General features: G+C 45.8%; 1 long non-coding RNA gene across 1 annotated transcript; it reads right to left on the bottom strand.

The window, feature by feature from the left end:
* Window positions 1-9362: 9362 nt before the first annotated feature.
* LOC118373583 (uncharacterized) lies at window positions 9363-12720 on the bottom strand. Its single transcript, XR_008064212.1, has 5 exons — window positions 12527-12720; window positions 11258-11347; window positions 9874-11052; window positions 9664-9768; window positions 9363-9475 (listed from the first exon to the last, which is right to left on the bottom strand). It is a non-coding gene; the product is annotated as an uncharacterized LOC118373583 (long non-coding RNA).
* Window positions 12721-13034: the final 314 nt, after the last annotated feature.

The raw sequence follows: 13034 nt of genomic DNA, 5'->3' as shown, positions 1-13034 counted from the left end.
TATGTGAGAGCAGAACTAATAAACGGGCTCTGCCCGATCACTAAAATGGCCACCCCTGTCAGAACTACATATCACAAAATGGCTGACCGCCTAAACTACAAGTCCCAGAAGCAAGGGGAACCCTCAGAAGGTGGAGCCGACTCACAGATAAAGGGTCAAGAAAAACCAGGAAGAGAGTGCTGGAAGGAGCTATGAACAATAGAGAAAGAGACTATAGAGATTGGTTGGATTTACCGTGTATGAGCTGGATTGTTTTGGACTTACCTGTTGGCGTTTGGACGTGGACCTACCGAGAACCCGATTCGTGTACCGAACCCTGCTATCCTTGACCTCGCCTACGGCCTGGGTGGACCAGGACGGAGAAACAAACACACAGGTACTGTCCTGTTCGAAATAACTCTCATTCTTGGGTGATTTGGTGACAGTTTACCACTTAGTTTGTCACAAACTAACACTCCTAACCTTGAAGAGGTTTGCCACACGTGGTGGAGGATACGGCATGGACTAACATACCACTGGTTAGGTAGAAGGAAAAAAACAAATAAATGTTCAGTTAGCACTCCAAAGGGGAGTCAGGTTTTTTTTGTTTTGGCTTTGTTTGGTTAGGACAGTTTTTCAGGAAAATGAGTATGGAGGGAGCCACACAGGCCCTGTTACAAGCGGCGGCCGCCCAACAAGAGGTAACTAGAGCTCAAATAGTTCATCAGGATGCAATGCGAATGTATCAGAACACGTTACAGATCCAGCACCGCACCAACCAGCTGCTCACAGAAGAGCAAGAGAGAAACACCGGGAGTTAAGAGAAGGCCTAAAGGGGCTAGCGGACCAAATTGGGGCTCAATTACCAGCTGCAAATACCCAGAGGAGGGCCAATCATTTTCTTCAAAAAATGACAGCGCAGGATGATGTGGAAGCATATCTTACCACCTTCGAAAGGACGACAGAGAGGGAGAAGTGGCCGAAAGAAGAATAGGCAGGGCTTCTGGCACCATACCTGGCAGGGGACGCTCAAAAAGCGTATTTCGACCTGGAGTTGAAAGATGCACAGGATTACGATAAACTAAAGGGGGAGATCCTGACTAGACTGGGAGTGACCGATACCATGAGGGCACACCGCTTCCACCAGTGGTCCTACCGACCGGGACAACCCCCACGAACACAGATATTCAACTTGATTCACCTGGCACGGAAATGGTTGCGACCAGAGATCCGGTCATCCGCCGAGATTGTCGAGACCATCGTACTCAACCAGTTTCAGCGAGGTCTACCCCAAGAAGTGAGACGATGGGTTGGCCAGAACGAGGTACTTTCTGCCGACCATCTCGTGGGCCTGGTTGAACGGTATTGTACGGCAAGAACAGCTGAGCAGGCACAGGAGGAAAGATTCCCGTTCCCCAGGCATGGGCGAACCAGCGGTTTGACAGGGTAAGGCTGTCCCAACATATAGAGGAGGAAGAGCGCAGCGTGGGGCCATGAGGAAAGAATCAGAATCAGGCCGAGACACTAAGGAAAAAAACGGAAACCGGGACTGGGTGTCGAGGGGGTCTCCCCCCGAACCCCTATTATGTTACAATTGTAATCAACCAGGACATATTGCAGCCTACTGCCCTATTAAAGAAGAGCCAATGCAATGTAACCTTGGTGAAAATGAAGATGATATACGGTATGCATGTCCTGTTGTAACCACTGTACTTGAAAGATCAAGAAACAATCATATGTGCAGGGTGAAGGTTGAAGGGAAAGAGGTTGAAGCACTGCTGGATTCCGGCAGTATGCTAACCCTGGTCGTTGCAGGCCTAGTGCCGACTCATAAACTGGATACAAGACAGGATATCAGTGTTACATGCATTCATGGGGATACCAGTCTGTACCCCACGGCCTTAGTGAGCATACAAACAGAAGACGGTCTGCTGGATTATGAGGTCGGCGTGGTCCCAAAGATGCCATATGATGTAATATTGGGTAGAGACTTTCCTAACTTTGCGAAGTTAGGCCACAAGAATGGCATATTTGAGAAGCCAACAACCCTGACCAAGCAGGAAGAAGCATGGGGCCTTCAACCAAAGCCAAGAAAAGAGGTCTCCCAGGGGACAACATCACAGGTGCTAGTAGGGGAGGAGGGTGGAGTGGCAAACCTCGCTGATAACGAACAGCCCGGTACTAGTGTGGCTGGGGTCGATCTGAATCCAGAGGACGACGATCTAGAACCAGCAGACCTGGCAGAGTCCTTGACTAATTTTGGGACGGCCCAAAACCAGGATCCAACCCTGCAACAAGCCAGAGCAGATGTGCAGGTCGTAGATGGTACTCCCATAAATGGTGGGATGATGCCTAATAGTTTTCCCCACTTCATCATGAAAAAGGGTTTCCTGAACCCTCCTGTCTCAGCCTCCAGTATTTATGCTGCAGTAGATTGTGTCGGGGGGCTAGGGTCAGTTTGTTATATCTGGAGTACTTCTCCTGTCCTATGTGAATCTAATCTCTCACTCTCTCTGTGAATCTAATCTCTCACTCTCACTCTCACTCTCACTCTCACGAAGGGCTATATAAATAAAATTTGATTGATTTGGTGTACAGAGTCTCGAAAATAGGGGTTGATGTGGTGGAAGTTGTTGGTTCCCACCTCGGTACCGGAGGACAGTACTGGATCTAGCTCATGGGCACATTCTGGGTGGACACCTTGGTATCGATAAAATCAGAGACCGGATTGTAAGGAGGTTTTACTGGCCAGGAATTCAAGCTGAAGTGGCTCGGCATTGTAGAGAGTGCCCGGAGTTCCAGTTAACAGCTACCCGACCAGCTTTTAGAAGCCCGTTAGTGCCACTCCCCATAATCGAAACGCCATTTGAGAGGATAGTGATGGATTTAGTGGGTCCACTACCCAAATCCGCCAGAGGGCACCAATACATTCTGGTCATTCTAGATTATGCCACTCGCTACCCAGAAGCCATTCCCCTTCGGACGATGACATCCAAAAATATCGCAAAGGAATTAGTGCTCTTGTTCACCAGGGTAGGGGTTCCAAAGGAGATCCTTACCGACCAGGGGACCCCCTTTATGTCCCGCCTTATGGCGGCCTTTGTAAACTGTGGCAGGTGAAACAGTTGAGGACATCGGTTTACCATCCTCAGACAGACAGGCTGGTTGAGAGATTCAACCGAACCCTGAAGTCAATGCTCAGGAAGGTAATCGAAAAGGATGGGAAAAACTGGGATTGCATGTTGCCGTATCTGATGTTTGCCATTAGAGAGGTTCCTCAAGCCTCGCTGGGGTTCTCTCTTTGAGCTGGTATATGGGAGGCATCCCCGGGGAATCTTAGACATCGCCCGGGAAACCTGGGAGCACCAATCCACCCCGTATACTAGTGTCATAGAGCACGTCACGGCAATGCAAGACAGGATAGCCACAGTCATGCCCATCGTCAGAGAGCACATGAGACAAACAAGAACACCCAGCGGGACACTTATAACCGGCAGGCTACCCTGAGGGAATTTCAACCGGGAGATAAGGTGTTAGTGCTGATCCCCACGGTAGAGTGTAAACTACTAGCCACATGGAAAGGACCATATGAAGTACTGGAGAGAATAGGAGAAGTCAATTATCGGATCTGACAGCCAGATTGACGGCCCCAGGAACAGATTTATCACATAAACCTGTTAAAAGCATGGAGAGATAGAGAAACACTAATGGTCACATACCCCACACACATTCAGGAGACAGCCGAAGTAAATATTTCACCCACTCTGTCCCCAGCGCAAGTACAGGAAGTAAAGACCCTGATCCAGAAAAACAGAGATGTGTTTGAGGTACCTGGCCGAACTGAGGTTACGGCTCATGATATCGTTTCCCTACCAGGGAGAAAAGTGAGTATGAGGCCATATCGGTTACCCGAGGCTCGAGTTTGATGCCAACCCCATGCCCCGAGTAGATGAACTACTGGAGAAAATTGGTCATGCTCGGTACATTACGACCCTTGATCTGACAAAAGGGTACTGGCAAATTCCTCTGACCCCCAGGGCCAAAGAAAAGACAGCCTTTGCAACACCTGACGGTTTGTTTCAATACACCGTCATGCCATTCGGCTTACACAGGGCCCCAGCCACCTTTCAACGGCTCATGGACAAAGTCCTAAAACCGCACAAAGCATACGCCACAGCTTATTTAGATGACGTGGGGATCTACAGCCCAGATTGGGAATCCCACTTACCCCGGGTACAGGCAGTGTTAGAAAGGCAGGGCTCACGGCAAACCCTGCCAAGTGTTATGTGGAGTTAGAGGAAACAGAGTATCTGGGATACACTGTGGGAAGAGGGTTAATTAAACCCCAACATAAGGTGAAGGCAATTAGAGAATGGCCGAAACCAGTAAATAAGAAGCAGGTCCAAGCCTTCCTAGGGCTGACCGGTTACTACCGGAAGTTCATCCCAAATTATGCCACAGTGGCCGCCCCACTTACCGACATGACTAGAGCCAGAGGGCCAAACATGGTCAAATGGGATGAAAGGGCCACCAAAGCATTTAGGACATTACAGGAGGCTCTCTGCTGTAACCCAGTGCTGGTGGTACCAGACTTTGAGAAAGAGTTTGTGGTTCAGACGGATGCCTCAGAGGTCGGCTTGGGAGCAGTGCTGTCCCAAGAGGGAGAAGGGGTGGAACACCCCATCCTGTTTTTAAGCAGGAAGCTGGAACCACGGGAAACCAACTACTCAGTCGTTGAGAAAGAGGCGCTGGCAGTAAAGTGAGCTCTAGAAAGCCTGAAGTACTACCTGCTGGGGCGCCACTTCACCCTCATCAGTGACCATGCCCCACTCACCTGGATGCATAGGGCTAAAGAGAAGAACGCTCGGGTAATGCGGTGGTTTTTGAGACTCCAACCGTTTCATTGTGACTTGAAACACAGAGCAGGGAAGGAAATGGGAAACGTGGATGGGTTATCCCGCATGCATGCATATTTTGCTGCGGTAGCCCGACCTAGGGGGTCGGATCTAGGGGGAGAGATGTGGCAAAGGGGGTCAAGTGATAAGTGGCAGATATGTGAGAGCAGAACTAATAAACGGGCTCTGCCCGATCACTAAAATGGCCACCTCTGTCAGAACTACAGATCACAAAATGGCCGACCGCCAAAACTACAAGTCCCAGAAGCAAGGGGAACCCTCAGAAGGTGGAGCCGACTCACAGATAAGGGGTCAAGAAAAACCAGGAAGAGGGAGTGCTGGAAAGAGCTATGAACAATAGAGAAAGAGACTATAGAGATTGGCTGGATTTACCGTGTATGAGCTGGATTGTTTTGGACTTACCTGTTGGCGTTTGGACCTGGACCTACCGAGAACCCGATTCGTGTACCGAACCCTGCTATCCTTGACCTCGCCTACGGCCTGGGTGGACCAGGACGGAGAAACAAACACACAGGTACTGTCCTGTTCGAAATAACTCTCATTCTTGGGTGATTTGGTGACAGTTTACCACTTAGTTTGTGACAAACGCTCCTAACCTTGAAGAGGTATATATATATATATATATTTTTTTTTTTTAACTACCCATCACTGTCATCTGTCCAAAAGGGGGCAGCAAACAAAGCCTCCACCAGTGGTCTGCTTTCACAAAGCCTCCACCAGTGGTCTGCTTTCACAAAGCCTCCACCAGTGGTCTGCTTTCACAAAGCCTCCACCAGTGGTCTGCTTTCACAAAGCCTCCACCAGTGGTCTGCTTTCACAAAGCCTCCACCAGTGGTCTGCTTTCACAAAGCCTCCACCAGTGGTCTGCTTTCACAAAGCCTCCACCAGTGGTCTGCTTTCACAAGTGGTCTGCTTTCAGCCTCCACCAGTGGTCTGCTTTCACAAAGCCTCCACCAGTGGTCTGCTCCAAAGCCACCAGTGGTCTGCTTTCACAAAGCCTCCACCAGTGGTCTGCTTTCACAAAGCCTCCACCAGTGGTCTGCTTTCACAAAGCCTCCACCAGTGGTCTGCTTTCACAAAGCCTCCACCAGTGGTCTGCATTCACAAAGCCTCCACCAGTGGTCTGCATTCACAAAGCCTCCACCAGTGGTCTGCATTCACAAAGCCTCCACCAGTGGTCTGCATTCACAAAGCCTCCACCAGTGGTCTGCATTCACAAAGCCTCCACCAGTGGTCTGCTTTCACAAAGCCTCCACCAGTGGTCTGCTTTCACAAAGCCTCCACCAGTGGTCTGCATTCACAAAGCCTCCACCAGTGGTCTGCATTCACAAAGCCTCCACCAGTGGTCTGCATTCACAAAGCCTCCACCAGTGGTCTGCTTTCACAAAGCCTCCACCAGTGGTCTGCTTTCACAAAGCCTCCACCAGTGGTCTGCTTTCACAAAGCCTCCACCAGTGGTCTGCTTTCACAAAGCCTCCACCAGTGGTCTGCTTTCACAAAGCCTCCACCAGTGGTCTGCTTTCACAAAGCCTCCACCAGTGGTCTGCTTTCACAAAGCCTCCACCAGTGGTCTGCTTTCACAAAGCCTCCACCAGTGGTCTGCTTTCACAAAGCCTCCACCAGTGGTCTGCTTTCACAAAGCCTCCACCAGTGGTCTGCTGATGTGACCATGGAGGGGCGCTGCTGGAACTCATAGTAGTACATCAAGCAACCTGAATCTTGCATAGACAGATAAGTGTGTAATGTATCTGTGAATATCAACAGACCATGTCTGTCAACTAAAAAGTCTCAATCATTTAGATATACCATCTTAAAATAATTTATTCATAATTATCAAATTATGTCTTCCAGGAGGTTTCTAAAGAGAATAAAAAAATGGCATCTGATTGGTATAGTTCCCAGTGTATGCCTCACCTCTACACCCCCACGGGGTCCTTCATCTCACCAAAGTACTCCTCTACGATGATCCCCAGGGCAGAGTGTGGCAGATGCTACCAGGGAGATACAGGGTTTAAAATACAGCTCATGGACCAGACTGCTAGATGTTTCATTATAAAGCTGCCACCAGGGTTGGGGAGAAACTGATTACAAAAAAAGTAGTGTATTAAGTGTCACCAATGGATTTTTATATACCATGTATGTATACATAAACATTGTATATACAGTACTGGTCAAAAGATTGGACCCACCTACTCATTCAAGGTTCTCTTTATTTGTACTATTTTCTACATTGTAGAATATTAGTGGACATCAAAACTATGAAATAACACATATGGAATCATGTAGAACCAAAAAAAATGCCAAAACAAGATATGAGATTCTTCAAAGTAGCCACCCTTTGCCTTGACAGCTTTGCACACACTGCATTTTCTCAACCAGCTTCAATAAGGAATGCTTTTTCAACAGTTTTGAAGGAGTTCACACATATGCTGAGCACTTGTTACCTGCTTTTCCTTCACTCTGTGGTCCAACTCATCCCAAACCATCTCAATTGGGTTGAGGTCGGGTGATTGTGGAGGACAGGTCATCTGCTGCAGCACTCCATCACACTCCATCTTGGTCAAATAGCCCTAACACAGCCTGGATGTGTGTTTGGGGTCATTGTCCTATTGAAAAACAAAATGAGAGTGGGACTAAGCACAAACCAGATGGGATGGTGTATTGCTGCAGAATGCTGTGGTTGCCATGCTGGTTAAGTGTGCCTTGAATTCAAAATAAATCACAGACAATGTGAGGGTGCATTGGTGGTGACACCTCCTCCATGCATCATGGTGAGAACCACACACGTGGAGATCATCCTTTCACCTACTCTGCATCTCACAAAGACACACCAGTTGGAACTAAAAATCTCCAATTTGGACTCAGACCAAAGGACAGATTTCCACCACCCTAATGTACATTACTTGTATTTTTTGGCCCAAGCAAGTCTCTTCTTCTTGGTGTCCTTTAGTCGTTTCTTTGCAGCAATTCGACCATGAAAGCCTGATTCACAGTCTCCTCTGAACAGTTGATGTTGAGATGTGTCTGTTACTTGAACTCTGAAGCATTTATTTGGGATACAATTCCTGGGGCTGGTAACTAATGAACTCTGTAGCAGAGGTAACCATGTGTCTTCCTTTCCTGTGGCGATCCTCACGAGAGCCAGTTTCATAATTACAATGTTTTTTGCAACTGCACTTGAAAAAAATGTCCAAAGTTCTTAATTTCCAGGATTAACTGACCTTCATGTCTTAAAGTAACAATGGACTGTTTCTCATTGCTTATTTGAGCCGTTCTTGACATATGTCAATTTGCCTGTTAATAAAAATGCATTCCAGGGGACTACCTCATGAAGCTGGTTGAGAGAATGCCAAGAGTGGGCAAAGCTGTTATCAAGGCAAAGGGTGGCTATAATATAACATATTTTGATTTGTTTAACACTTTTTTGGTTACATGATTCCATGTGTGTTATTTCATAGTTTTGATGTCTTCACTATTATTATTCAATGCAGAAAATAGTCAAAATAAAGAAAAACCCTTGAATGAGCAGGTGTCCAAACTTTTGACTGGTATTGTATATTTCCCAGCGTGTACAGACTTGTTTTGTAGATCCTTTAGAATACTCAATTTGTCCATGTCAAGCAGCTGCAAAACTTGTTTGTCTTTTTCGACAAATCCCAATCTTTGGCCTGCCTATTATCAGACAAACGTCATTTATATTTTGCATAAAGCCTATCCACCGTTCTATATTAACCAATCAAGTAACAGTCTTGTGTGACAAAGGAAGAACACTAGAATCTCCTCTTAAATCAACAGGTTGATAATATTCTGTTATTATCATCCCAGTGTGTATTTTCCTGCGTACATCATGGTATTAAAAAAGTGGAAGTGAAGTTCCGATTGTCCTTTCACCAGCAAAAATATTGTAATCAGATTAGATACATTTTAAAAGCTAAATTATTCCTTCGTGGATTACTTTTAAATTCAGAAAGGATGCTTTTGAAAGAAAATACATTGACACCTTTCTGATGTCATTCAATTCAGCATTGAAAAAAGACTAAAGTTTAAGTTAATTCCACCTGAGCAAGTCTGACCACAAGTCAGAGACCACACCAAATGCATTTGATGGATCCTTTACTTAATCTTCTAGTGCCTCTTAAGGAGAAAGTAATCAAAAAGGAACTGAAAGTAATCTGATTACATCACTGAGTTTGGGCAATCCAAAAGTTACATTACTGATTACAGTTTTGGACAGGAAACCAGTAACTCTAAAACATTACATTTAGAAAGTAACCTACCCAACCCTGGCTGCCACCATACTTCACTAACCAGTTTCTGAAGCATAAATGCCAGGATCATAATCATCATGTTTTCACAGGTCATTTCAAGATCCCATCTAGGAAACAGGAAAATCTAGTAAAAAATAAAACGATAAAAGTACATTTTCCTGTAAATTATATATGACAGTTTTCATGCAGGGACATACATGTGGGAGCATCCAGCCATACTCATGGTTGTTGATCCCTAGGATGCTGGGGAAGCCCAAGAAGCTCTTGGTCTGAAGGACTTCCTCCGGGTTGGTAGGGATGACTGTCCTATCCCTGTGCACAGACACAGGGATGGGACAGTGGAGAGAGAGGATGGGCCCCAGAATGGAAGTCACAAACAGCCATTTGTTGCATTCAACAGCACTATACAGTATAAGTTAGCTAAAGCAGAAACAGCCTGGCATTCAGATACATACACCCCACATACTGTAGGGTGAGTGTGAGGCTCAGAACAAACCTACCAGTGCAGGTGTAGCCACCTCTCTGTCCTGTGGGCTGAGGGCACTGAGGCAGGTCATGAGCTCTGCAGAGTCATCACTGAGACAGCCTGCTCTCTGTGCCACCAGCTGGAAGAAGGAGAGATTAAAACCAGAGCATTTGAATGACTAATTACAACACGTTACATTGTACCAGAATAATAATGACAGTCATAAAACCACTGAAGGTTTTACCAGTTCTGATATTGTATATGAAACAATGTATGGGATCCTTGAGACCTGGACGAACATAGAGACGAGGGGTTCTCCACTCTGACTGATTGCCTTGTGGAACAGTTCTGATGACAGACAGAACCATGGATCAGTGCCCAAAGTAAGCCTACATACAGATAGCCAGTGCATCTTTCTGTATCAGCAAATATCTGTTTTCCTAGATGCACAGTACACACACGCAAAAAAAGACAGCAACACCACCAGCAGACTCTCTAAAAATGGTGACAGATCCTAGGTCTCCCCTGAAACTGCTGATGGTCTCATGCACCCAGCGCAGGGCACACACCTGGTCCAGAACACCCACGTTCCGGGGTACTGGCCATCTCCAGTGCTGGTCACACAGATATTAGATCAGATATGCCAGGGTTGTGTTCAGTAGACACCAAACAGGAGAAGATATTACTGACCTGAATTTGTGCATTGATCATATTGACCAAATGTAGTACATATGGAAGTGTACCTGAGGAACCCTGGTATACCCAAACAGTATTGGAAAATGACCACCACAACGTCCCGAAAGGCAGCCAGTGAGGAGCCATCACAGAGTGAAGCCCCTCCCTTGAGGACCACCAAACCAAAGACATGTTTGTCTACTCTTAAGGTAGATATGAGTACATTCTCATGTCTCTCCTCACTGGTAGTTTCCTTGGGTCCCCAGGTTTGACTGGTGTGTAGATATTCAGGTAAAGGGAGTCCTCTGAGGTGGTTAGGACAGGGAACCGACCTCCGTACAGGTCACCCATCTGTCTAGTGTGGTTCATGTTCTGCAGACACCTATGTGTTAGGAGGACAAGAAAGGTTACATTTTCTTACACTATCAATACAAAGATGAATGGCAGAATGTTAATCAAAATACGCATGATTCAGAGTTCCCCATTAAACAGTATAGGCTGTTTGTCTCCCTGCCTGTCTCTCTGAGACATTACTGCTTAGGCTCATACAGAGGGGGGTAAGCCTTGGCGTCTCTCAGTCCCTGCCACACCCGGGGAGGCTGGGGGGCCTGGAACTTCAGCGGCCCGACAAGGGGGCTCAGGGGATCCCCAGGTAGGCAGCCATCTTCCTCTGGCTCTCTCTCTCACTCTGACCAGTCTGCCCTCCAGCTGACCATAACTAGTATGAAGCTGGATGAGGCTCTGTCCCCTGGAAAAGATTGACATGTTATAGAAAAGGGAACATAGTAGTCTGTCAAATGATGCATTAATTGGGAAAGGAGGGATTTACAGCCATTTACAAGCATACCAATTTAATATATATATATATATATATATATATAGCTTTTTGTTTACAGCTAATCAATGCATTTCATAGTTGATAAATGTGAATTAAACAGGACATACATTCTTACCTGCGACTGTATGTTAACTCACAAACAGGCGAATAGGACTCTTCTACCCTCACCCATCATAGTGGTGCCAGAGAGATTATCCATTCACATCTGTAGAATATCAAACCACATGAAGATCTATTTCAGTAGTTGCCGATTTACATAATCTCTATACATTAATGCACAATACATCCCTATCCAGTGAGTAACCAAATATCAATACATTAGAGAGAAAAGTATACCCTCCAGCTAAAGGAATATGAACCTATGGAGCCCCAATTCAGTTAAATGCCTTCAGTAAATCTGTGGAAGACTGAGGATTGAGCTGCTCTTTATATCACAGGCTGGCATTGGAAACTCCAATGCAAGCTGTTATGGATTTTCTAAAAAGCCAGCCGAGTTGATTCAGTCCTGATCGAATGTCAAACAGCAGTTTGAAAAGGGGGAGTCCTCTGAAAGAACATCCTGGTTTGTTTTAATCTGCTATAGCTGCCTGGACATGCACTATGAAATTAGATGTCATGCTACCAACTCCACTTATTTATCTTGGGTCTACATTTCTACCGAGTTCAGAGTGTGCAGAACATCAACAATGACATGATATCAGGCAATCAAATATGAGTAAATTACCTTCAGCTTGGCTCAGGACAGGCCTAGAACTTGAGCTAACCTGGACAGAGATTACATTGAACTAACAGCAACATCATTGACAACACAGTAACCTAAAGTGCTGAAGTTAGAGCAGGCTGTAATGTACATTTTAATAGTCCCTGGTGTCACGTATATTCCCTCTCCAACGCTCTAGGTCACCAGACTGCTCATTACTACGCACACCTGTCACCATCGTTTCGCGCACCAGCGACTCATCAGACTCGCCTGGACTTCATCACCTTCCTGATTATCTTCCCTATGTTCGGTCACTTCCTTTGGTTCTTTCCCTAGGCGTTATTTTTTTCCTGTTTCAGTGTTTCATGTCTGTACACTACTCGTGTTTCTTGTTTTGTTCTATGTTCATTTATTTAATACACTTCCTGAACATGCTTCCCGACTCCCAGCGTACTCATTACACCTGGTTTTAATGGTATGTGGAATAAGCAATGCATCAAATAAATGGGATTACAGTAAACTAGTTGAATGCAATCAACCCACAATGAAACAGTTTATAGGCTAGGCTATAATAGTATTATAATAGTCAACTTACATTTTCAACTATCATGCATTACAGTAAAAGCAGAACTAGAGGCAGCTACTTCAAATAATTTGCAAAATAAAATAAGTATCTTGGCTCACCAGTGAAAGCTGCTCTCCAATTGATAACTCGGTGCAATATCAGGGATTGGCTGTTTAGAAAAACCATAACCTGACAATCTTTCAATACGAAGGAACCAGAAATATCAGTTTTAGTCTACTGGAATTCTGTGCAGTTTGGTTGTTTTCAGTAAGAAAAAGTAAAGGCGCATGCCCAATGAGGCAACCGAGGAGGATCAATTGGACCGATTTTATGTAAATCTGCCTAGGGATAGTCACGTGTGTCCACTAGAGAGTTCCTGCACCCAGATGCCGTTACCATGGAGGTAAGACAGACTGGGGCAGTTGTGCTAAGTGCCGACAAAAGGCATAAAAGACAGAGGCAGCCTCAGGCTAGCAGGCTCGTGTAAAATGGATGTCTATATTCCCTTTAAGTCAATCAAGATGCAATCCACAACAGAAAAACACACAGACCACGAAACTTCTACCCCCAAGCCATGAGACTGCTAAATAGTTAACCAAATAGCTACCAGGACAATCTGCATGGACC

The sequence above is a fragment of the Oncorhynchus keta genome, chromosome 14 (assembly GCF_023373465.1).
Source record: "Oncorhynchus keta strain PuntledgeMale-10-30-2019 chromosome 14, Oket_V2, whole genome shotgun sequence".
Taxonomy (NCBI): Eukaryota; Metazoa; Chordata; class Actinopteri; order Salmoniformes; family Salmonidae; genus Oncorhynchus; species Oncorhynchus keta.
Note: the sequence above shows the minus strand (reverse complement) of the source record. Positions and strands in the feature narration are given on the sequence as shown.